Genomic DNA, 26,370 nt, shown 5'->3' with positions numbered 1-26,370 from the left:
CCACCTTCCAACAAATTGACACAGTTTTTAATAGATATAGGGCAAAGTGATAAGAGAAACATTTCCCAGGTGGAAAAAAATCATAACAATGGAAGTGCCATTTGATCTAGAAATCAGTTTAGAGCTATCCTAAATGCTTCTCAAACTTATCCGTTAAAGAAACTCTGATGATACAAGTAAATGTGATTCCTCCCATTTCCACACACCCTTCCACTTACCCTCACCTGCTAGCCTCCGCACTCTCAAAGTGGCCTGATAACAGCTTGAAATTTCTTTGAAATTCCAGTTTTATACCTAACATGCATGCATGTTTTACATTCTACTCCACTACAAAGCTACATATATCAAACATAAAAACCATAAGTTTATTCTATAACTTCCTGTAAAATTAAAGACACCGGGAAAAATGTACCTTCCCTTTGATTAGAAACAGAATACGAATACAATTAGGCTAGTGCACAAAGATACGCCAACAAGGATAGAAATGTCAGCTGTCTTATAACCAAGCTAAATCTTAAATAATGCAAATCTGCCAAAATGGAAGATCGGTCTAATAAATAACCACATTGTGGATTACTACACTCCTATTAAAAACTTAGTGAGAATGTGTATTAATTAAGAAAAGTAGGTGCATGATCATGACATAGTCCCTAGATAAAAAATAATAAAAATAAAACAATTTAGAGAGCTGATATCATTTTAAAAATATATGTGCCTGCATGTGTTTATCTGTGTATCTCCTCAATTTAAAAAATATATTTATCCCCATTATAATATTTCAGTAGAACCCATATCGAGAATCAGAGTAAAAACATTTTAAAGTAATATATTTAAATTTTAGAGGACAAACGTAAGGTAGCAAACTGCTTATCTATACACTGATGTATTTTCGAAATATGCATTAATAATTTGTGTGATTTTCATTGGGACATTTTGCATATATGATTACAAGGATATATGTATACATACAAAATGTTATCAATAGCTATCTTTGTAGTATGCTGTAATAGGTACATTTCATTCATTATCTCTTTTTTGATTGTTTATTTTCCGATTATTTCTAAAAATATATAAATTATATATGTAAATAAGAATGGAAATGTACTATTTCACATTGATACCACATTATTAAATGTTGAATTGCCCCAATGTTGTTTTAAAAGTCCATAAGAATACAGAACTACAACAACAAGCTTTCATTTTCCCTCTCATACTTTTCCATTTCAAAAAGCTCCCAGACAATGGAACCTTAGATTCTATGCTCTCCTCTCCCTCTCAGTGACTTCAGCCATGGTGTCTCCCTAAGAGAGGACTTTTTCTAAGGTAATATTACTGTTCTGTACCTATAAAATCATCAAGATTGTGTTCTTCAGTACAAAATAGTAATGAAAGAGGTCTGACTGACTACCTGGCAGTCTATAACTGTTAACATTTTGTGACAGTGAGTGAGTAATCCATTTTAACAATGCAGTTGGCTGGTAGTAGAGAAAAACTTATTAGGGAAAATGAACGGTAAATGTGAACATGATTAAAGATACCGTACCCTCTCTGAGCAAAGAACTAAGATATCCTCAAAACCAAGCCTAGTGTCTGGGGGGCTATACCCACCCAGAGTGCAGGTGCCATTTCTAATCTGCATAAAGGCAGCATATGGGCTAGAGGTAGCCCTGTATCTGCATCTTGGAGGGATTAAACAACTTGACCAAGATCCATTCAGAAATTAACTACCTTTCTCTCCTAATCAAATTTCTTTTAATTAAATGTGCATTCCCCTGTAATATACTAAAACAGGTTTCAAGGCATTGTTAACACAGATAAATAGCCTTTATTCCCAGAACACTTTGCAAGCATAAGTTCATTGATATCCACTCCCACTTTTAGATCTTTTCTAGTTTTATTTTGGCTTTTTCTTTATTGAACAGCCTACAGAGTTTGCTAATCACAAGTTAGTACAGATCTTCAATAAAGCAAAGGGCTTCACAAACCATGGAGCTACTTTAAGCCATATAAATATGTGAATATCAATTACAGAAGTAGATGGAAAAAAATTAAATACTATCACAATTTTATTAAAAGTGATGTTTCTGAATGATTTATTTGTAAAATTTGGTCTCATATATTTTATCAGATATTTATATCCTTGATCTTCAGTGATCACCCAGCCAATACTTTTACTTTGAGATCTGCAAATCCCTGAGGCCTCTCAAGTGGTGAAGAATTGAATTGAATACGGATGTCTATGAAACTTTGCTTATAGTTTGACATTTGTACTCACACTTCATTTTACATGGAATCCTCAAAAAGCTGGAAGGTAAGACACCACTACCTCTAAGCAACCTTCCTTCTGGCTAAGTTAGATGCCTCCTTCCATTCTCTGGGACTTCCTCTTTTAGGGGTCTCATCATGCTGCTGCCTCTGATAATTTGTTTATTTTTCTGTCATCCCCCAAAATAAGTCCTGGAGAACAAAGAGCTTCTCTTTTTTATTTTTGTATTCACAACATCTAACATGTACGGGGTAGGCAATAAATTTTTGCTAAATAATTATCTGAGTGGAAGAGAAGACAATGTGTCATTTGTTCTTATAGATCTAAATTCATAAATGGGTGGACTTTAAATTCCCTTACCCAGAAATCTATAGAAGATATCAGACAGTCAGACAGACAAAAATTCAGAAGACACACAGATACACAGGCAGAGATAGGCTGAGACAGCTCTTAACCTGCTTTGATTCCTTAAGGTGAATCTGTCCATCATAACCATATGGAAAAGGAAATAGGGAAGAGGTGAAAGCATGGACTGAATGTGATGGAAAATGAAGGGGAAACGTATAGGCAAATACATACATAGTAGCAATAAAAACATCTATAACCATGTCTCCAGTCTAGTAAACTTGAAAGGAGGGACCATGAACTGAAAGTCTGAAAGCATAGGTTTCAGTCCCCTCTTTCATTCGCTGTTGTTACTAACTCTCTTCTCTCCCAAGATATAGACAGACAAGTTGACCTTCCCACACACCAAATTCCCCATTGATAATCCAGTGAGATTTAACCAAAGTTAAGTCTAAACTTTCCATGAACTCTAAGAACTTTCACTGCTAGAAGTCAGTCTTTCATACTGTCAATATTCCAGAAGGGGGCAGCATTTATTCATAATAGGGAAACCAAGAAAAAGTTTTACTTTAGCTAGCTTTCGAAGTAGTAAAGGTTGAGAAGTTGGATGAAAGGAACACTTGAATTTCGTGTGAGTACATAAGGATGTCAGGAGTAGGAAAGTGGGTGGAAGCCTGGTGTCTGCTCTGCTGTGTAGGACTTTAATAAGGAACAAGTCAAATGGCTCTGTGAGAAAGAGATCATCCCTCTGGCTCACTCATCATTGAATCCCTAATGCTAAGTGCTGTTTCTGGCACACGGTAGTTGCTTACTAAATGAATGATTGATAAAGAATGGGGATGCAATGGGTTCGTTCCCAGGGCAAGTCTCACGCATGAGTGTGAAGTAGGCAAATCTATCTTTGGAGCGTCTCTCCTTATACAGCATTCTAGGTCTCATCCTTCTTTCCATGACCCTAACCCAGTCCTGCACCTCTGCAGCTCCACTTACACCGGCACCCCTCTTCTTTACAATTACTGATTCATCCATCCGTTTACTTAACAAATATATTGAACACCTGATATATACCAGATTTTGTTCTGATACCCCTGTCCTGACAAAATACATACTAATTAACTTTATGCCTTAAGATATAATAGTTCCTAAGGGTAGCTACAGTAGGGAGCAAGGTTAGGGCTGAGATTATTCTGCTTTAAATACGTGCGGGGAGATGGACTTAAACAAGTGAGTCTCTAATAAAGGACACATCAGGCAGAGAAGGTGACAATTTGGGGTAAGAGGGCCTGTTCAGCTCCTGAGGAATCCCATCACTTATGTGAACTCTCCAAAAGTAGACTTAATTGCTTTGTTCCAAAACTGAGCAAATGGGAGTGGCAAAGAAACCTTAGAGAACACTTTTTCCACTTGCTTCTTTTTTCATACGAGAAAGTAAAGCTTAGAGAAGGTGTTATTTTCCCAAGGTACTGCTGACTAGTTGCAGAGCAGGGTCTAGAAGCAATTCTCTATGGTCCCCGTCTAGTGCTCTCTCTAGGTGTCTACTACTCTTTTAACAAAACTTATCCCCACACACTCACTGTCTGTTGCAGTTTTTTTGTTTTTTAACAGACTTTATTTTTTTAGGGCAGTTTTAGACTCACAGAAAAGTTGTACTTAGAAATTAATTTAGTTCTTTCATGGATCATGTCTTTGATATTGTATCTAAAAAGTCATGGCTAAACCCAAGATCTATATCCCTATGTTATCTTCTAGGAGTTTTATAGTTTTTCATTTTACATTTAAGTCTATTATCCACTTTGAGTTAACTTTTGTGAAGTGTATAAACTCTATGTCTACATTCATTTTTTTTTTTTTTGCATGTGAGGGCCCAGTTGTTTTAGCATCATTTGTTGAAAATACGATCTTTGCTACATTGTATTGCCTTTGCTCCTTTGTCAAAGATCAGTCACCTATATTTGTGTGGGAGCTTATTTCTGAGCTCTCTATTCTGTTCCATTGATCTGACTATTCTTTCACCAACACCACATTATTTTAATTCGTGCAGATTTATAGCAAGTCTTGCATTTGGGTAGTGTCATTCCTCCAACTTTGTTTTCCTTCTTCAATATGGTGTTGGCTATTCTGGGTCTTCTGCCTCCCCATATAAACACTAGAGTCTGCAAAATAACTTTCTGGGTTTTTCATTGGGATTGTATTGAATCTATAGATCAAGTTAGGAAGAACCAACATCGTGATGATATTGAGTCTTTCTATCCATGAACATAGACTAACTCTTCATTTATTTATTTATTTGATTTCTCTTATCAGTTTTGTAGTTTTCCTCTAAAAATCTTGTACGTATTTTGTTTGATTTATACCTACATATTTCATTGGGGTGTCAATATAAATGTTATTGTTTTTAATTTCAAATTCCACTTGTTCATTGCTGGTATATAGGAAAGCAACTGACTTTTGTAGGTTAACTTGGTATGCTGCAAACTTGTTATAATTGCTTATTAATTCCAGGCAATTTTTGGTCAGTTCTTTCGGATTTTCTACATGAACAATAAAGTCACCTGCAAACAAAGACATTTTATTTCCTCCTTCACAATCTGTATACCTTTTATTTCGTTTTTTTGTCTTAATGCATTAGCTAGGACTTTTAGTACAATGTTAAAAGCAAGTGGTAAGAGGGGACATCTTTGCCTTATTCCTAATCTTTGTGGGGAATCTTCAAGTTTCTCTCCATTAAATATGAAGTTTACTATAGGCTTCTGCAGATGTTATTTAACAAGTTAAAGAAGTTCCCCTCTATTCCTAGTTTGCTGAGAGTTTTTTTTCACTATGAATGAGTGTTGTATTTCTTCAAGTATTTTTTTCTACATCTATTATGATCATTTGATTTTTGAATGTTGAACTAACCTTGCATGCATGGAATAAATCCCAGTTGGTCAAGGTATAAAATTCTTTTTTTTTTTTTTTGGCCGCACCTCATGGCTTGCAGCATCTTAGTTCCCTGACCAGGGATCAAACCCGAGGCCCCAGCAGTGAAAGCACTGAATCCTAGCCACTGGACTGCCACGGAATTCTCTATAAAATTCTTTTTATACACTGTTGGATTCAATTTGCTAGTTTGTTTTTAGACAGATTACTAAGCTCGCCAGTGCTTTTATTTCCTCTTTCTCTAAAACTGGAATAATAATCTTTGTCCCAGATATTTTTCTAAAAGTCCTGTGCTGCCAATCTGCAGGAATGGTGAAAACCCATTAGCTCAGGAGCTAAGCCTGATTTTAAATACAGCTCTGCCACTTCTCAACTACATAGACCTGGGCCAGTCATTCACCCTCTTGAGGACTTCACTCACTTATTTACCATGGAATCACTTAGGACATCCAAAAATGGCATTTAAAAGCAGCTTCTCAAAATTTTAATTAGATCACTCACTTTTTAAATTTCTGTCAAGATGATTAAATGCACTATGTATGTGAAAGCACCTCTTTTTTCCTCTCTTTTTTGCTATCCTGAGACTGCACTTCCCAATAAAGCATCAATCAAGCTTTGCTGTGTATTCTGTTTTCTAAAAAACTTGAGCCGTGGTATTCATTTAAAGTACCATTATTATTAGGAACATCATCAAAGCACTTTTTCTTTTCATTCCTTTCCTGTTTTAAGTTGTTGACTATTCATCAAGGCTATCCTTATGAAACAATTTCATTCAGGTGAAATCAGATTAAAAAGGACACCAAGTACAGCTCAGAGGAAGAAAATATATCCCAAGAGAGAAATGAGAATATTAAAGATTTGTCTGTATGGATGGAATAGGTGCCCCTTCTGTTTCAGGAACTCCTCTGCTTTAGCAACCATCTGACTGGCGCTAACAGGTCCCATGAGTCCCCCATTAGAAACCTCCTTTAAAAGACTGCCCAGTCACATGGTCCCTTGAGGTGGGTACCTGGCCATAAACACACACACACGCATACATGTGCACATACCATGTGTTGCCTAGAGCAGTTCTCCATTTCACATATCCCAGAGTCTAAGGCCACGGTTCCCTGATTTTCCTCTTTTGCCAATCTTTTCATAAAGTAAAGACCTCTTTGTCACAAAAATATAGGAGTTACATAATCTCAGAGTAAATTGCTTTTCTTTCAATTAAATAAATTTAGCCATAAGAAAAAGTCCCTACATTACCCGTATTTTTCTCATTTTACCTCATACTGGTGAAATTTTGTCACAGACTGGTGTTTGGAAATCACTGGCAGAGGGGCAACTCAGTTAATGAGCCAAATAGAGAACTGGGAAAGGCTGACTCACCTCACCAAAGTGAGGAATGTTCCAGTACAGAAAAACACTAGGAAATACCCGATCCAAGAAGGACAGTTTAGGATCAACCTCAATATTTTAAGTGGTTAAAACCACTGTGCACTTAATAGATGTTGTACAACAAATCAGATGCGAGAGTGTTGGTCCAGGCACCCAGGCCTTCTCTTTCTTTTGCAAAGATCATCCTTACAACCAAAATCAAAAGCCCAATTTTTCATTACTTTTATAGATATTACTTCAACATAATTTTTCTTCAAATATATCTGAGGTATTATGGCCAATGCCATAGAACACTGAGTAAGATTAACATTCATGAATATATGTTTGTTTTGAGAACATGACCCTGACAGAGTGTGAAGTTCTGTTTTTTTTTTAGGAATCGTTCAGGGCAGGACCAGACAAAGTCCCTGCCCTTGAAGTCCTAACTTTCCAAGTTTATATACACATAGCACACATAGTATGAAAGACACAGGGCATATGAAAGGGTTAGTTTTGTATTTGGTTTTGATATCTGCTTTAATTCCCTAATAGAAGAAAAGAAAGGAAGGAAAGAGGATGGGAGGGAGGGAGCAAAGGAGGGAGGAAGGGAGGGAAAATGGAAAGCAATAATGGTGGTTCCCAGAAAGAAGGACAATGGCTGGTGGGAGATTTATGGGAAGTGAAAGTCCTGATCCTGCCCAGCTTGTCCGGGAACTCTTCCTGCTGAGGGGTGATTTGTGAACTGCTGTCTGGTCAGCAGTTCCAGGGAGTCAGTTCTGGACTCTAATCCTCACATTTAGAATCACTAAACCCAAGCCAAGGTTGTTTTCCAGGAATAGGGCTTTATAGGGTAAGGCTACTTCATGCATTGTGTGGTAATTAGTGAATAGTCCACTTCATATTTAAGAACAGAGTCAGGACAGAAAAAAAAGATGTAGTAATATTACCAAAGCTTGGAAAGCACTAATTTAAAAAAAAAAATCATTTCTTTCCAGAATAGATATGGCCCCACATGACCGTGGGTATGAATGGTTAAATACTCAAACCTCTGAACTGATAAATCATGAAGGATTTTCATTGATGCTCCCAAGTAAATGTCATGACACCAATAGTTCTGTTTAATAAACCAATTTTCAGTTCAACAGTAACAGCAGCTAGCATGTATTGAACTCTTCCCACATGCCAGCCACTGTCCTAAACACTGATGTCACCTGCAATATTGCATTTAGTCCTCACAGTAGTCCAGAAAGTTAATTAACATACTTATGTCCATTCTACAGATGAGGAAACTATGTCTAAGAAAGTTCAAGTAACTTATTCAAAGTTAGTTCGATAATAAAGGTGGAGCCAGGGTTTGAGCCCAAACAGTCCAGCCGCAGAGCCCCATGCCTCCATTATACATTTACTTCCATTCTAATAGTTACTTTTCTCACTCAAAGTCACTCTGAGCTTTAAAGTCACATAGATATAGATTTAAATCCTGATGTGTGACCCTAGAAAAGTTGTTGAATTTCTTAGAGTCTTAGTTTTTTATCTGTAAAACAGAGTAATCATACCACTCTGCAAGATTACTGTGAAAGTGAGAGGCAGTACATGGAAGCCATTCAATACATGGGAAGTATTACCACAGCACAGACAGGACATCAAGATTAAAACGGGAAAATAAGCAGACAAAAGACACAGAGACCAGGCACTCAGGACCTATCTCCAGGGTAAGGGATAATTGGTAGTAGATCACCTTCACAAAGACTGAAGGAAGTAACTTCCCTTTAAGCAATTCAGTTGATAAAGTAAAATTTGAGTATACTTGCAAACAGGATTTCAGGTAATAACATTTAAAACAAAACAAACAAACAAACAAAAACCAACAAGAAAGAGGAGTAGATCCTGTACAAAGAAATAAAACAAAACCCAAGCCATTACAAAAGATTATGCTCTGAGCCACACCAAGCCAAATTTATTCACATGGTAAAGGAGGAATTGATGTTTGTATCAGGACCCATCTGCGTGTCATAGATAATGCAATATCTACAAAAGCATGTTAAACCAGACATAGTTCTTTATCCTATGTTGTGGAGGAGTCATCTCTGTGACTCTATTGTCTCAAAGAAACTCTAGGTTAAAGAATAACTCTGGTAGAACCCTAGACAGTGGATATCCACGGGCAATTGCTGTTGAGAATCTAACGTGTAGTGTGGGAAAACAAATAGATAACAGACCTTAGAGAAGATCACGTTAGCAAGGTCTCCAGCATTCTTGCGCTCTGCATTCTCTAAGTAATGTAATTTCCCAGTCCAGTAGAGGTTCATAGCTTTTCCACCGTGGAAACACTAAAGATCTAACATGAAAAGGAAAAAAAAAATTAGGAAAGAGTGAGTGGAAATGATAGAACAAATAGCAAGAGTACAATCTAAAGGAGTCTGAGAGGGGATCTGCTGTGCTAGCACAGAAATATCCATGAGCATTTTGCTCCCATATGTTGGAGTCTTCCATTCTATAGGTCCCTATCCTCACAGTGCACTGCAACAAAAACGTAAAATTTATGAAAATAAAACCTATTTTTTGCTAGTTTGTCTTTTGTACATAAATTTTGCAGACAAAAGCTTGAATTTAAAAAATTCAGTCAGAAACTTGCAGTTTTAAGATTTACTTAATTCCTATCTACTAAAACAAAATCAATCTTTTGGAGAGATCCTTCAAAAAGGTTTTCATTCATTAAATGTTACTATGTTTTTCAGAAACTGACTTTAAAGACTGCTATTAGAATACAAAAAAATATGCTTATGACTATATTTCTCATTTTATCCCATACCATGGTGTTTTAATCTGCTAGTATTACTTGAATACCTAGTAGGCACTCAGTGGATATTTGTTAGATAACAGGAAGAATTTGCTAAGGAGTTTTAAATCCTTTCATGATTTCATAATTTATCATTTCACGATAATTAAGACCAAGAGCTCTGAGATCAAATGGACCTAATTCACTATCTGTGGCCTTAAGCAAGTTTTTATAACTTCTTTAAGCCTCAGATTGTTCATTAAAAAAATCTCAATATATAATTACTTCTTCCATTGGGTGGTTACTTAGGTTAATAAGATAATTAATATAAAACTCTTAGCTCAGAACCATGCTCATGGTTCTAAAGTGCTAAAAAACATTAGCTACTAACAATTTTACACCTCATCTTAGCAAATAATGTACACAATTCTTTAATCTGTCTTTAATCTTTAATCTTGCATTCCTATACACTAAAAATGAAAAATCAGAAAGAGAAATTAAGGAAACAATCCCATTTACCATGGTAACAAAAAGAATAAAGTACCTAGGAATAAACCTACCTAAGGATGCAAAAGACCTGTACTCAGAAAACTATAAAACACTGATGAAATAAATCAAAGACAATATAAACAGATGGAGAAATGTACCATGTTCTTAGATTGGAAGAATCAATATTGTGAAAATGACTATACTTCTCAAAGCAATCTACAGATTCAATGCAATCCCTATCAAATTGCCAATGGCATTCTTCACAGAATTAGAACAAAAAGTTATACAATTTGTATGGAAACACAAAAGACCCCGAAAAGCCAAAGCAATCTTGAGAAAGAAAAATGGAGCTGGAGGAATCAGGCTCCCCGACTTCAAAGTATACTACAAAGCTACAGTAATCAAGACAGTATGGTACTGGCATAAAAACAGAAATATAGATCAATGGTACAGGATAGAAAGCCCAGAGATAAACCCACACACATATGGTCGCCTAATTTATGACAAAGGAGGCAAGAATATACAATGGAGAAAAGACAGCCTCTTCAATAAGTGGTGCTGGGAAAACTGGACAGCTACATGTAACACCATACACAAAAATAAACTCCAAATGGATGAAATATTTAAATGTAAGACCAGACATTATAAAACTTTTAGAGGAAAACATAGGAAAAACACTCTTTGACATAAACCACAGCAATATCTTTTTTGACCCACTTCCTAGAGTAATGAAAATAAAAAAATAAATAAACAAATGGGACCTAATGAAACTTCAAAGCTTTTGCACAGCAAAGGAAACCATAAACAAGACGAAAAGACAATGCTCAGAATGGGAGAAAATATTTGCAAACAAAGCAACTGACAAAGGATTAATCTCCAAAATACACAAACAGCTCATGGAGCTCAATATTAAAAAAATAAACAACCCAATTAAAAAGGAAGACCTAAATAGACATTTCACCAAGGAAGACCTACAGATCCAAGAGGCACATGAAAAGATGCTCAACATCACTAATTATTAGAGAAATGCAAATCAAAACTACAATGAGGTATCACCTCACACTGGTCAGAATGTCCACAAACAATAAATGCTGGAGAGGGTGTGGAGAAAAGAGAATCCTTTTGCACTGTTGGTGGGAATGTAAATTGATACAGCCACTGTGGAGAACAGTATGGACGTTCCTTAAAAAACTACAAATAGAACTACCATATGACCCAGCAATCCCACTAATGGGCATATACCCTGAGAAAACCATAATTCAAAAGGACACATGTACCCCAATGTTCACTGCAGCACTATTTACAATAGCCAGGACATGGAAACAACCTAAACGTCCAACAACAGATGAATGGATAAAGAGGATGTGATACATATTTACAATGGAATATCACTCAGCCATAAAAAGGAAAGAAATTGGGTCATTTGTAGAGATGTGGATGGATCTAGAATCTGTCATGCAGAATGAAGTAAAACAGAAGGAGAAAAACAAATATTGTATATTAGTGCATATATGTAGAATCTAGAAAAATGGTATGGATGAACCTATTTGTAGGGCAGGAATAGAGATGAAGACATAGAGAACACACACATGGACATGGTGGGGAAGGGGAGGGTGGGACAAATTGGGAGATTAGGATGGACATATATACACTACCATGTGTAAAATAGAAAGCTAGTGGGAACAAGCTTTAAACACAGAAAGCTTAGCTCCATGCTCTGTGATGACCTAGATGGGTGGGATGCGGGGGGAGTAGGAGGGAGGTCCAAGAGGGAGGGGATATAGGTATACATATAGCTGATTCACTTCATTGTACAGCAGAAACTAACACAACATTGTAAAGCAATTATACTCCAATTTTTAAAAAATCTCAATATACAATTACTTCTTCCATTGGGTTGTCACTTAGATTAATAAGATAATGAATACAAAACTCTTAGCTCAGAACCATGCTCATGGTTTTAAAGTGCTAAAAAACATTAGCTACTAACAATTCTACACCTCATCTTAGCAAATAATGTATACAAATCTTTAATCTGCCTTTTTGGCCATATAAAGTATATATTAAGCCTTTTTGTGAAAGTATCAAGTATTTGGTCATTGCAAAATGACATACATTTTTGTGGAGATTCCTGAGACTCATCGACAAACAGATGAACAAAAAATGTCTCAGAATCTGACTTGTTCATGACTTCATGGTAGCTTATGGGTAGCAGGAGATGGAAGTGGATTCAGTAGCAGAGGCAAGACCACAGAGACCAGGAGAGAGAGAATAGTACACTAAGAGGAAAAAGGGAAGGCCCATTTTCTGATGCTGAGCCTCATACCATGTTTGACAGGCACCACTGAAAAAGCTGGGTCATCCATAATAACAATTACCTGGGAAGAAAAGGATGCCCCTCCCTTTTTTTGGCAGGGGAGGGGCAGGGAGGGAGATGGAAAGAGAAGAAAGAAGCAGAAAACTTCACTATACACAAAATGGAGATCAATGTGGGCCTGCGGGGGGCAGTGCGGTATAGTGGACAGAGCATGGGCTGTATAATGAGATAGATCTAAATTTGGTTTTGTAGCTGGGTTATTTGCTCCCTAGGCTAAGTACCTATTGCTCTTCAACAATTTGTGCCACTCTCACTTTACCTTTGTAATGGTAATAAAAATTATAACTATAAAATATAAAAATTATAATTATGTCATAGGGATGTTGTGAAGATATAATGAAACAACAATGCTGGTTGAGTGCCCAATCCATTTTCTGGTCTTAGGAAATACTTCTCACACACTCTGCAGGCAAGGAAGGTACAAAAATCCTTGCTGAAGTATTGTTTCTTGCACTGGTTTAGTCATTTCTTCCATAAGCATTCCTGGTAATTGTGGGAGATTTGTGTTGTGTCAATTTAGCTAAACTGGGACTACATTTCCCAGAATCCACATTTCCCTCATGTGATGAGTTCTCAGCTAGCTTCTGGTGCTGAGAAGGTTGGTGCAGCACAAGGCACTGCTGCAGCTCCTGCCTGGTGGTGCTGACCCCCTGGCTTCTTGGCTGGAGGGTGTCAGCAGCCAGATGCTTAACTCTTCCAGATCCTACTGCATCTCCTGCTCTGAGTTCTCCAACTCCTGGCCCAGATGTGTGTTTAGCAATGTGACAAAGGGGCACCAGCTTCTCCTGAAGAAAACCCTCATCATCAAAGTTTGAAACTTGGAGGCAGTAAGGAACCCATACAGGTTCCAGTTCATTCTTAAGGGTTCCAGCTCAGACTTGCAGGTTCCAGTTTGGCCTTTTTTTCCCCCACTCCACAACCATCCTCCCTTCCCAACCATCTGCCTGTGGACATCAGGTTCCAGCACTAGACTCAGACACTAAACTTCACATACACTGTTTCTCCTGTTTCCATAACTGTGTAAGGTCGAAACTTTATGATAAATGCCTATTAAAAATATATATCTATATAGTTATAGATATATTCATATATTTATCCTGGTCATCTTCTCTGATAATCTGATAAGAACCTTAACTGATACAGTGGGCTCTCTCTCCTTGTTCCAGGAACTGTGTTATGGACTGACAAAACTGATGAATAAGGTACTGACCCTATAGTTACAAAATTATCACAATTCTTAAAGGAAAAATCAGCCTTTGCTCACCATACAAGAAATTATAAAGTTTCTATGGATTTGCCTACTTTGGACAGATCATATAAATGAAATTATGCAATATGTGACCTATTGTGTCTTTTTTTTTTTTGTCACTTAGCATGCTTACTAAGTTTACCCACATTGCTGGATGTATCAGTATTTCACACTTTTATGACTGAATAATATTCAATTGTATGGATATATCACATTTTGTTTATTCATTTATCCATTGGTGGACATTTAGGTTGTTTTCATTTTTGGAACTATAGAGTTCCAAACTAGATAGTGATAGTTACACAACATTGTGAACATACTAAATGCCACTGAATTACACACTTTAAAATTGTTAATTTTATATTATATAAATTTCACTTCAATAAAAAATTTTAAGGTTATGAAGTTATAAGGTTGGTTTCCTTTAGTTTAAAAAAATTTACATGTATCTATAATTGTTCAGAGTGAAATTGAAGAGACTCCATTAGAGTTTATGGGTGCCTAACTAGTAAAAATTATGTTCATTAAACTAGATATTTTCAGTGATAAGGTCAGATGTTTTCCACATTTGACTCCAATCTGCTACGTATATTATTCTTTGCTCTGCTATTTTGCTACAAGCTTGCCACTGATTGGCTTCTTGACATGCACATAAAATCAATTAGCATTCAGTCTCTGAGAATAATTCTCTTAATAGATTACTGCTTTCACCATTTAGCCAACAGAAGAACATTTCTTTCCACACCACCCCACACTTATATAGGAAGGCATTTGGTAACACTTATCAGCTTGCACATGCCAGCAATTAGATGTCAATAGAATTCCTATGTTCAATCTCTGTATACAAGGAACATGTTAGCCAAAATTTCCAGTCCTCTCACAATTTTCTGAACTCATCAATTTTTGTCCTTTATATCGGTTAAAGGCCCACATCTGCCTCCCCTAAAAAGGGGAGAGTATGAAAGTAGACTTCAAGATTGAGGATATGCCAAGCCAGTTCTCTTTCCCTCATGTTTCAGGGAGTACAATAAAAAGCCAGTATTTTCCTTCAACTGCTAACTCCGCTTTCTTTTTTTTGTTGTTGTTTTACTTCTTTTTTACTCCAAAGATCTAATATGAATATCATTGTCTTACAGATATTTCCGACCCCATCTCCCTCCATTATCCCTCTCTTACACTATAGTACAGCCACACTGGTTTACATTTGGCTCCTAGAACATGTAAAACTCATCTCCGGCTCAAGACCTTTACAGTTGGTGCTCCTTCTGCTTGAATATTCTTCTCAACAAGGTAATTTTTTCATCATTCAAGTTTCAAATCATTTAGTACCTTTTCACAGTGGGCTCCCCTAGCTAGAGCAGCCCTTTCAGTCACACTCACCACATTACCCTATTTATTTTTTATTTCCTGTTTCCCAAAAGTATATCATATATGCTTAATATAGGGGGGACTCTGTCTGTCTAGTTGGCAGCTGTTTTCCCAGAGTTCTGAGCAATGCTGGAGCAGATAGGAGATGTACAATTAATATCTTGACTGACTGACTAATAAACTAACAGGTACTAATTATGCTAATAAATGTAAAATTGCAGTTTGATTCATAGTGGTACCATCCTTGTGACAGAGGATGCTGGAAAAGATTGGGTATTTGTTTCTATATGCATGTATGCATGTATGTATGTATGTTGGTTGGTTGGTTAGTGTTTTTTTGAGGTGGGGAAGGAGCAGGATATAAGTTCAGTTTTGACATTTTCATTTTGAAGTATTATTGATGCCACAAGAAGTGATATCAAATAATTTTGTAGATTAAACTGAACTTAAAAATTAGAGGTGTGTATAAGGATGAATTCATGAGACATCTGCTTCTCAGTGCCTATTAAATGTGGGCATGGATAAGATCATTCAGGAAGAGCAAGAAGAATAGGAAGAGAGGACCGGAAATAGGAATGGATAACAATGGAAAGGAAACAGAACAGGAGTGGTCAGTGAGGAAGGAGGATAACCAGGCAAGTGTGGCACGCTGAAGAAGGGAGTTGTTATAGACTGAGTATGTCCTCCAAAAATCCATAGGTTGAAGTCCAAATCCCCAATGCAATGATATTTGGAGGTGGGGCCTGTGGGAGGTAATCAGATTTAGATGAGGTCATGAAGGTGGAGCCCCTGATGGGATTAGTGCTCTTATATGATGAGAAAGAGACACCAGAGCTTTCTCTCTCTCTCTCTCTCTCTCTCTCTCTGTTTAAACAAAGAAGAGGTCATGTGAACATACAGCAAGATGGGGACCTCTAAACGCCAGGAAGAGGGTTCTCACCAGGAACCAAAACTACCAGGACCTTGATCCTGGACTCTCAGCTTCCAAAACTGTAAGAAAATATATTTTTGTTGTTTAAGCCTATTAATCTGTGGTATTTCATTACAGAGCCCAAGTTGACTAAGACAGGGGTGTTTCAAGAAGGAGAGAATCAGAAACATGTATAACTGATTCACTTTGCTGTACAGCAGAAACTAACACAACATTGTAAATCAACTATACTCCAATAAAAATTAATTTTTTAATTAAAGGAGATAACTGTACAATGTGTTGAGATGTTGCTGAGCCTGAAGTAAAATAAAGACTGAAAAGTATTCACTGAATTTAGTCACGTAGAAGTATGGAATATATATATGGGACTTCCATATATATACGTAATATATCCTAAAACCATTTGGTGATATGTCTTACTACAACTTCACAACACTGTGAATTTATGTCCTATTTATATTTCATATTTATATTTCCCTTTAAGATTTTTATTGGAGACTCTACTACCTAACTAGCTTATTCCTCTGTATTTTTGTTTTTACTATGTTTCCTACAGGAACCATTTTACATGTCTCTTTATGTAAGATTCTTTACATGACTCTCTCTCATGTAACGATCATTTGTCAAGATTTCAGTGACCTTGAATCGTTCAAAATGTCCATGGATCACTTCTCCAGTTTATAACACTTACCAGTTCAGACCTGCTGTATTGCAAACTTTAGATCCTTATTTTAGATTTCAACTCTATAGGAATGCTGAGCACAAATGACCATATATTCTGTTTTGAAAATCTTGTTTTGACAAGTTCTGGGGGTTCCAGGCATATGCCGAACAGTTGAGAAACTGTAGCCTCTCCAGCAGTTTTCATTCACATATTCCATTTAGGTGCTCATCTTCTGAGTGTAGAGGACATTTGTTACATAGGGCAGTTCCCCACCAACACCCCTTTCCTTATTGGGAGAAACCAGAGGTCGTTGGATTACCATCCAATGATCTTTCTTTTTTCTTTGGCGCACCATCAGCCAGAATAGAAGCAAATGTTCCAGTCCTGGTCAAGCAGAGGCTCCAACATGGGACAGCGACTCTTTAGCAAGGGACACAAAACAAAAGGGACCATTTCAATTCATTCACGGCAGCAGCAGCTCTACAAGATTCTGCTTGGGCTAAAGACTTGACTTCCTCCCTCTTGGCATAAAAGGACAGAAGTGTCTTGGTTCACACCCAGTCTCTATTCCTGGTTTTCTGTCCTCCCATTGATTTTGTGTGATGTCCTTGGTATCCTTGCAAATTTATACACTTTTTCTTTTTTCCTAACATTAGCCAGGTAGTTTTTGTTACCTGCAATCAAAACATTCCAGGGCTTCCCTGGTGGTGCAGTGGTTGGGAGTCCACCTGCCGGTGCAGGGGACGCGGGTTCGTGGCCCGGTCCGGGAAGATCCCACATGCCGCGGAGCGGCTGGGCCCGTGAGCCATGGCTGCTGAGCCTGCGTGTCCGGAGCCTGTGCTCCGCAACGGGAGAGGCCGCAACAGTGAGAGGCCCGCGTACTGCAAAAAGAAAAAAAAACAAAAAAAAACATTCCAAACTAACAGAGAGGGAGGTCTTCACATGATGGACCCAAGTAAGAACCTAGTAACCATGGTTAGTGGCTGAGCTGGCACTTCCTGACAGAATTATTTGTTACTCTTGGCAGATTTCAAGGGGGAAAAAAACCCACTGCTTTGCCAGAGCTTCTGTTGCCAGTGACTATCACTCTGGGGGTATTCTCCACAGAAAGAGAACACTGGGGGAAAAAAAACCCAGCTCTGCAATTTAGATTGCCACTCCAATTAATAAATAGGGAAATGGTGTTACTTTACCAGTAATTAATTTTTTTTAAAAGCCCACGTAAAATGTCAGCTGGACTCTTGTTTATTGGAACATAACAACACATTTGACAAACTTAACCTTGTTGATTTATCCGAGACAGCTAGGCTGACAAATTTCAATTGAGCCTGTTACAAAGCTGGCTCTGACTTGTAAAAATGTCTATTTTGAGTCAAGACTAAGTAGGACTATATATGTATATATGTATTTTCCTGCCTCGAATGAGAGAAACAGACATATGAAAAAGTTGTTTATCCTTTGAGCACCAAACATCATACTGAGTCCCTTTGAAATGTTAAAATTTGGAGCCATTGGTCTGTTATCTACAGAGAGAAAAACAATACTGTGGGTTCAGGAGAAATGGATAGGAGGGTTTGAAATGGGAAGAAAAACACCAATAGGAATGATAAACTGGGTTTTAATGACAAAGTCACTTTGCCAACTGTAACTCGGGTGCTGGGTAAGCTGATCTGACTTCATTAGGTGATAGTCAGCCTCCCAAAGCCATCATCAGGCTGGAAGAAAGCCATATGTGTTAGTCGCACAAATGGACATTGATTTTTCAATAAACTGGAACCCAAAGCCAACATCACTCCAATGATATCTTTTCTCAGGAGAGAGGATTTCTCGCTCACGCCTGGCACCATGTCTCAGCTCTTATATTACAAGAATTACATGGGTGAAGCAGAGTAGAAAACATCAGCTCACTTAAGTCATGTGATAAATGAGGCAATTAAGTCAATTAGATGCACAGTTACTGAGTTATATCTGTTTTGCTTTGTAAAATATAATTTTAAATAGGATCATCTGTCTTACCATACTTGACAGCATTAGAATTCTGTGGGGCAGAAAAAAATGTGGTTCATTACGCTATAAAAACAGTGCCTACTCTCTCAACTGGATAAAGTAACCTTGCTCTTTAAGTTAGAGGTTGTTATCCCTTAACTCTTTCTCTGTAAGAAGGGAGGACACATTTTGTATTTGCTAGTTGTCTGCATTTCTTTAAATGAACGGCTTTTCTACCACTCATCATGCGTTTGGGGGATTAGTAGACAGAATGTTAAGTTTTTCAATGCATCATTTACCAGATGCATCTCTTTCTGGAGGAAGAGAGAGAAGGTAGTTGAAGAAGATTTACGTTATTCTGGGAAGTGTCATTTGAGTGACTTTGTAGTGAAAAGATGAGCAGCCACCCTTGTCTAAGAGAATAGTGCCAAGACCTTTAAGTGGCTTAATAAAGGTGCTCACCACCACTGTCTCCCCTTGGTATGCAGAACTTGTCACTGGGGAAGAGGTGTATACATCTACAGAGGAGACAAGGAGGTCTTTCCAGTGACCATAATAAGACCCTTTGCTTTTGGAGGAACACTTCTAGAGCTTCTGACAGATTGTGATGGTCCTGCCTAAAGTGTGTGGACAGGTTAGGACACCAGGAACCACCATGGGAAACTAACCATGAATGAAGGTAATACTGGACTGGTGGACAAGGCTAGATTAGAGGCTTATCAAGAAATTGCTTATGAGCCAAATTATGTTCCCTTTGTTTTAAAGTAGTGAACCATCTAAACTCAATGAGCCATTTAAAAGTTAGAGGACTTCCCTGGTGGTGCAGTGGTTAAGAATCTGCCTGCCAATGCAGGGGACACAGGTTTGAGCCCTGGTCCGGGAAGATGCCACATGTCACGGAGCAACTAAGCCTGTGGGCCAAAACTACTGAGCCTGTACTCTAGAGCCTGTGAACCAAAACTACTGAGCCTGCGTACCACAACTACTGAAGCCCGCACACCTAGAGCCCATGCTCCGCAACAAGAGAGGCCACCACAATGAGAAGCCCGCGCACCACAAGGAAGAGTAGCCCCCACTCGCCGCAACTAGAGAAAGCCTGCGCACAGCGATGAAGTCCCGACGCAGCCAATAAATAAATAAAAAGATAAATTTATTTAAAAAGTTAGAATATTTCACATATAAATATGAACTACTTTGGCCAGGACACATGCTCTGCAATTTGCTCAAAAGCCTACCACTCACATATATATTCTTACTCTCCCTGCTTCACTCATTTCTTTAACTTTCTGGAACAGAGAAGGCAGCTGAGTTCTTCATCTTTTGCCAAGATGGTTGCGGGGAGAGGCTACCAATTCTGTCACAGAATGGAGCTGAGACTGGAAGCCCCTTTAACCCCGCCACATGGGAGTACGGTTGAGAAACTTTGGCTGAACATGTGGAGAGAAACTGAGTTGTAGCTTTGGGAACATCCTTAGTTGAACTGGGCGTGTGAGTTGTTACCTCACACACAAGGGGTGGGGACCTTGCAAGAGCGCTATTGCAGGAGAGGACAAGGACATTAAACATGGATTTTTAAGGTATAATTGCTGATCAAAGAATATGTAAATCCTAAGTTTGAAAAATATTGTCAAGTTGGCCTCAGAAAGGTTGAACCAGGTTATATACAAACCAACAGTTCATGAGAACACCAGTTTGCATACTGGTCAGCGATGGCTATTATTGATCTTTTTAAGTTTTGCTAACCTGATTGGGAAAAATTGCTGCTTTGATTGGAATTTTCCTGAATACTGGTGAGCTTAAGCATATTTTCCGATGTATGCTGGCCATTTTTATTTTTTCTAAGAACTAACAGTCTATAACTATTGTTCCTTTTCCTTTTGCGGTTATTTGCTTTTCCTTATTGAACTGTTGGAACCCTGAGATGCTTCTCCTTTCTCTGTCATATTTGGTACAATGTTTTCTTCCAGTCTGTTAATTGCCTTTTAACTTTGCTGTTGCATCCTTCATTGTGCAGAAATTGCTAAAAATGATTTTTGTGTTTAATGTCTTTCACAGATCCCCTCAGCTCCACGACTGCCAAAATAATCTCCTAATTTCCTTTAATAAAGCTGTTGGTGTTTTACATTTGTATTTGATTATTTAATCATCTGAAAGTTGTTTTATGTTTGCTATGAATAGAAATATAACTTTTTAAAATAAATAGATATCAGATTACCTCAACACCATTTTCTCATTATTTGAAATTCTAATTGTATCTTAAACTAGCAGGTATCTTCTTGCTTTTGGGTTCATTCTGAAATTCCATAAGGCAACTTCCTTACTGGAGATAGGGGGTTGCTGATTACTCACCATTCTTCTCTCTGATTTCTCAAAAAATGATAATAGACACTTAGAGTCTGATAAGGATGAAAATGTATAGCATCTGGTTTACATTGGCTGGGTACTGTCCAGTAACCTCTTGAAAATATAGAACTTCTAAAATATTGTATAAGAGGATGTAGGCTGGTCTGGAGCCAAAGTGAGGCTTTCTTTTTCTTCCCTACAGATCTAGATCTTAGGATCTAACTGTGAGGAGGATGAGATCTGCAAAGCAACTACTCAACCAGCTTAAGGAGGTGAATGCCAGCATCCCAAAACCATTTTCTCAGAGTATTTACCCCAATAATATCTCCCCCTACAAGGAGAAGCAGAAATTCTCTCTTCTCTAAGGAAAAATACAAAACAAAGGAATGACCATCCTTCCCAACATACACTCTCATTGTTTATCTTTCTCAATTTTTTATTTTTAGGATATCTTTGCATGTTTTCTCTTTGAGATGAATTTTAAAAGAAACTCGTAGCTTTGATTTTAAAAATCTTGTTGGGATTTTACTTAGAATTGCATTTAATTTACATGTTTATTGGGGTATAATTATCTTTACAGTATTGAGTTTTTTTGTCCTGATGCTTATTTATTTATTTATTTATTTATTTATTTATTTATCGGTACGCGGGCCTCTCACTGTTGTGGCCTCTCCCGTTGCAGAGCACAGGCTCTGGACACGCAGGCCCAGTGGCCATGGCTCACGGGCCCAGCCGCTCCGCGGCAAGTGGGATCCTCCCGGACCGGGGCACGAACCCGTGTCCCTTGCATCGGCAGGCAGACTGTCAACCACTGCGCCACCAGGGAAGCCCCTGATGCTTATTTAAACTTTGCTATATATACTTCAGCATAATCATATAATTTTCTCTATACAGGTCATGTGCATTCTACTAAGTTTGTTCATGGGTTTTAAATACTTTATTGCTATTGAGTCGGATTTTTTCTCTTTCATTTTTCTAATTAGGTTTTTATTTGTAAAGTGATTGATTTTGTATGTTGACATTTTATCAACCTGCTTTGCTAAAATTATTGTTACATTCCTTCTCTCAGACAATTCTATGAAGTAATAAAAGTTTGAGGCTCTTATTCTAAAATTTCTGTTTTCTTTTATTGCCTTGTTGCATTGGTAGATGTCCAGTTTTACCAGCCATGATGGTGTTAGGCATTCTTATTTTGGTCAAAACTTAAGTGGGAATGTTTTTAATGTTTCACCATTATGATGTTTGCTAAGTTTTTCTGACAATTTTCTTAACTAAATCAGGGAGGAACCTCTTTACTCCTAGTTTGACTCTATTAATAATGGTATTGATTCATGAGAAATTCCTTTTTTGTAATGAGATAAGTGTATAATATCTCTAAATGTGTTAATCTGGTTGAATTATATAAACAGATTTACCAATGTGAAACCATTATTACACTTCCAGAATAAATCCTGGTCATTTATATTATTCTCTGAAAAAGTTGCTGGCTATAATTTGTGAATATTTAACTTGAGATGTTTGTACTTAATGTTTGTAAATGAAATTACTCTATAGTTTTTCCCATTTTTTTTGTTTTTTTGTTATCTGTTTTTGTAATAAGAGTTATTCAGATTAATTAAATGAGTTTTAAAGTTTTCTTAAACATTTTTAATTCTTTGGTAAGTTTATTTAACTGAGTAATTATCTTTAAAAGTTGAATAGAACTGGCTTATAAATTCATTTTGAACTAGTGTCTTTTATAGGGATAGATTTTTAATATGGTTATTGATGTATTCAATTTTTACCTCTTCAGTCATTTAAAGTAATTTATACTTTCTTAGAGAATCATTCACTTTTTTGTTTTTATTATGGTTTTTTTGAGCAAAAAGTTATTCATAGAATTCTGTCAAGATTTCTTGACATTCCATACCCCTACTTATCTTTTTCCTTGTTTCAAATTACTTTCTCTTCTCTCTTTTTTCTCTAATACACTTACCAAAGAGAACAAAAAACTCATTTTATTGATTAAATCTATTATATACTCTATTTTATTAATGCCCACTTCTTTCTTCATTAATTGAGTCCTGCTCCCACTTCAGCAGGAGTTCGTCCTTAGTGTGTGCTTTACTGGAAGTTTTTGAGAGCCACACTACAGCACTGTGAGATTATTTATGTGAGATTCTATCAGTTTATGAGAGCCTTTAAGCAATCATTGAAATTAAGGAAAATCATGTAAATTTAATTACCAATCACATTATCTCTGGGTGGATAGAGCTTGTGAAATCTTCTAGTCTAACTGCATTTTTTGTTTATTTATTCAAATAATATTTTTGAACAAAAACTAGTCGATTCCCTATGTACTGCCTGCTATGCTATGCACTGAAGATATAGCAGTTAACCAAATAAACATGGTTCCTACCTTCATAGGGCTTCAGTCTGATGGAGGAAACACATTAAACAGAACAATAGTTCACGATAAACAGACAAACATAAATAAATAAGTGAGTTTTAATTTTTCTATGCATTTGGAAGAAAGAAAAAGGTGCTATGAAAGAGAATAATTTAGATGGAGAAATCAGAGAACGTCTCTATGAGGAAATGACATTTAAGTTGAGATAAGAATGATGATAGGTCTTAGGTAGGCAAAGAATGATGGGAGGGCAATGGGGGTGAGAAGAATGGCACATGCAAAAGCCTGGAGATGAGAATAATTCTGGCTTGCTCAAAAATTAAGAATGAGGTCACACCAAATTAAGCTGTGGAAGAGAAACAAAGCTCAGATGTAGGCCAAGATCTGAACTTGATGGGTCTGTAGCTATAATCAGAAGTTTTGGATTTTATTCTAAATAAGATGAGAAATCACTAAAATGTTTTCATCTGGGGAGTGTTACAATATAATATACCTTTCCAAAGACCCATCTGGCTTCAGGGCAGAGAACAAATTGGAGCAGAGTAAGGGTGGAAATGAGAAGAGTAGTTAGAAATTGTTGACATAACATGCAAGAAATAATGGTGGCTTGGACTAGAATGGTAAAGTCAGGACGGCAAATGCACACTGATTCAAGGCATTTTACAAGATAAAATCAGTATGACTAAGTGACGACTTCTTTCACTGTGGTAAGATACACACAACATAAAATTCACCATTTTAACCATTTTAAGTGTACAATTCAGTGGCATTTAGTACATTCACAATGCTTGCAACCGTCACCACTATCAAGTTCCAGAATACTTTCATCACCCTAAAAGAAAGAGTCACGCCCATTAGGCAGTCATTCCCTGTTATGGGCTGAATTATGTCCCCCCAAATTCATATGTTGAAGTCCCAACCCCCAGTACCTCAGAAGATGACTGCATTTGGAGATAGGATCTTTAAAGAGGAAATTAAGGTAAAATGAGGTCATACAGTAGGCTGTAATCCAATATGACTGGTAGTCTTTTTTTCTTTTACATCTTTATTGGAGTATAATTGCTTTACAATGGTGTGTTAGATGAAGACAGAGTGAGAAAACATCCATCTACAAGCAAGGGGATAGGGCTCAGATGAAATCAACACTGCTAAAACCTTGATCTCAGATGACTAGCCTCCAGAATTGTGAGAAAATACACTTCCGTTGTTTAAGCCACCCAGTTCATGGTACTTTGTTATGGCAGGCCTAGCAAACTAATGCACTTTCCATTCCTTCCTCTCCTCAGCTCATGGCAACCACTTATTTGCTTTTTATCACTATGGATTTGCCTATTCTCGATATTTCCTATAAAGAGAACCTTACAATATGTGGCCATTTGTGTCCAGCTTCTTTCACTTAGCATACTGTTTGCAAACTTCATCCATGCTGTAACATGTATCATTACTTTGTTCCTTTTTACGGCTGAATAATATTTCATTATATAAATATATCACTTTTTTATTCTTCAGTTGATGGTTGATGATGACTTTGATGTAAGGAATGAGAGAGAAGAAGGTGTCAAGAATGACTTCTAGATTTCTAGCTGGAGAACCTCAATGAATGGATGACATTTATTGAGGTGGGAATGAAAGTAGGAAGAGTATATTAGAGGGAAGATTTGGAAAGCTTATGCCTACAAAGGGTTAATGACTAGTCACATGGCCAAGGCAGGTCTGTGTCCTCCCATTCTATTACCCTCTCTCTTCCTCTAACAAATCAGCATGGGTGAAATAATCTAAACCATTTTACTGGTTTCACCTTTTCCTATCTATCAAGTGAAATTATTCCTGGTCATTTCTAGCCCTGTACATGCCCTCTGGCCAATCAAAATGTTCCTGAAACCAACTAACAAAAACTATGAGCAAAGACTTGCAATATATGAACACATAACTGGGTTTAAGTACTAAGCCAGCCACAGTATTAAAATTCAATCAACTAACCAAGTGATCCTTTCTCTTGGTCTCCCGGAAAGTCTGAAAGTCTAGTTCATTTTAAACAGTATTTTTTCTAATTATGAAAATAGTATGTACACCTCGTTTTAAAATTTGGAATATACAGAAAGGAACATAAAAATAAAGTGAAAGCTGCTTATGATCTCTCCACTTATAGATAAGCACTATTAACATTTCTGAATTTTTTTTTCTATAAATTTTACAGAAATATCTCTTTAAATTCAGAGGTTATATTTCTAAAAGAATTGTGGTTGGCAAAACAGCAACTGGCATGCTCAAGGTGCTGTAGGAGATACAGATTTAAGGAGAAGTGCTAAACTGTAATGAATTAGTTTTAAACATAGCAAACAGAAATTCTAGAACAGGTTTCCTTTAAAAAAAAATCTTAAATACTTGTTAGAAAGCCCAGGAAATATTGTTCCAGTGTCCTGACCTGACAGGGCTTTTACATGCAGACTCTATCACTTTTTATATGCAGACTCTATTATTTTTTAAACAAGTTTTTCTTGCCTTGATATGTCTTTTGCATTCCTGGCTCTGCATCATTTGTTTTTGCAATTAGTGGCAAAATGTTTGAGTGCTTTATCACCCTTATCCCTTGCCTTGTCCCAGCCTCCTCACAATTTATCACTGGGCTTAAGAACACATTTCTTTGAATGTAGCCTTCAATTTCTCCTATGAGAGGGTGTGTTCTCTTTTCTTTGGAGTATCCCATAGACTGGCTTACATGATATATAGGAGGAGCTAACAATAATAGTGGTTTTCTTTTGTTTAAGAGAATCTAACAAAAATGGGAATGATAATCATCTTGATCATCATCAACAGCAAGAACAGAAGCAGCAGCATAGAATGACATTTTCCAGATATTTAATTGATATGCTAATATAAAACTAAGTTACCTAAAAGTCAAAATT

Source organism: Phocoena phocoena, chromosome 17, assembly GCF_963924675.1.
Source record: "Phocoena phocoena chromosome 17, mPhoPho1.1, whole genome shotgun sequence".
In the NCBI taxonomy this organism is placed as follows: Eukaryota; Metazoa; Chordata; class Mammalia; order Artiodactyla; family Phocoenidae; genus Phocoena; species Phocoena phocoena.
The sequence above is the reverse complement of the archived record's forward strand: the minus strand, read 5'-3'. Positions refer to the sequence as shown.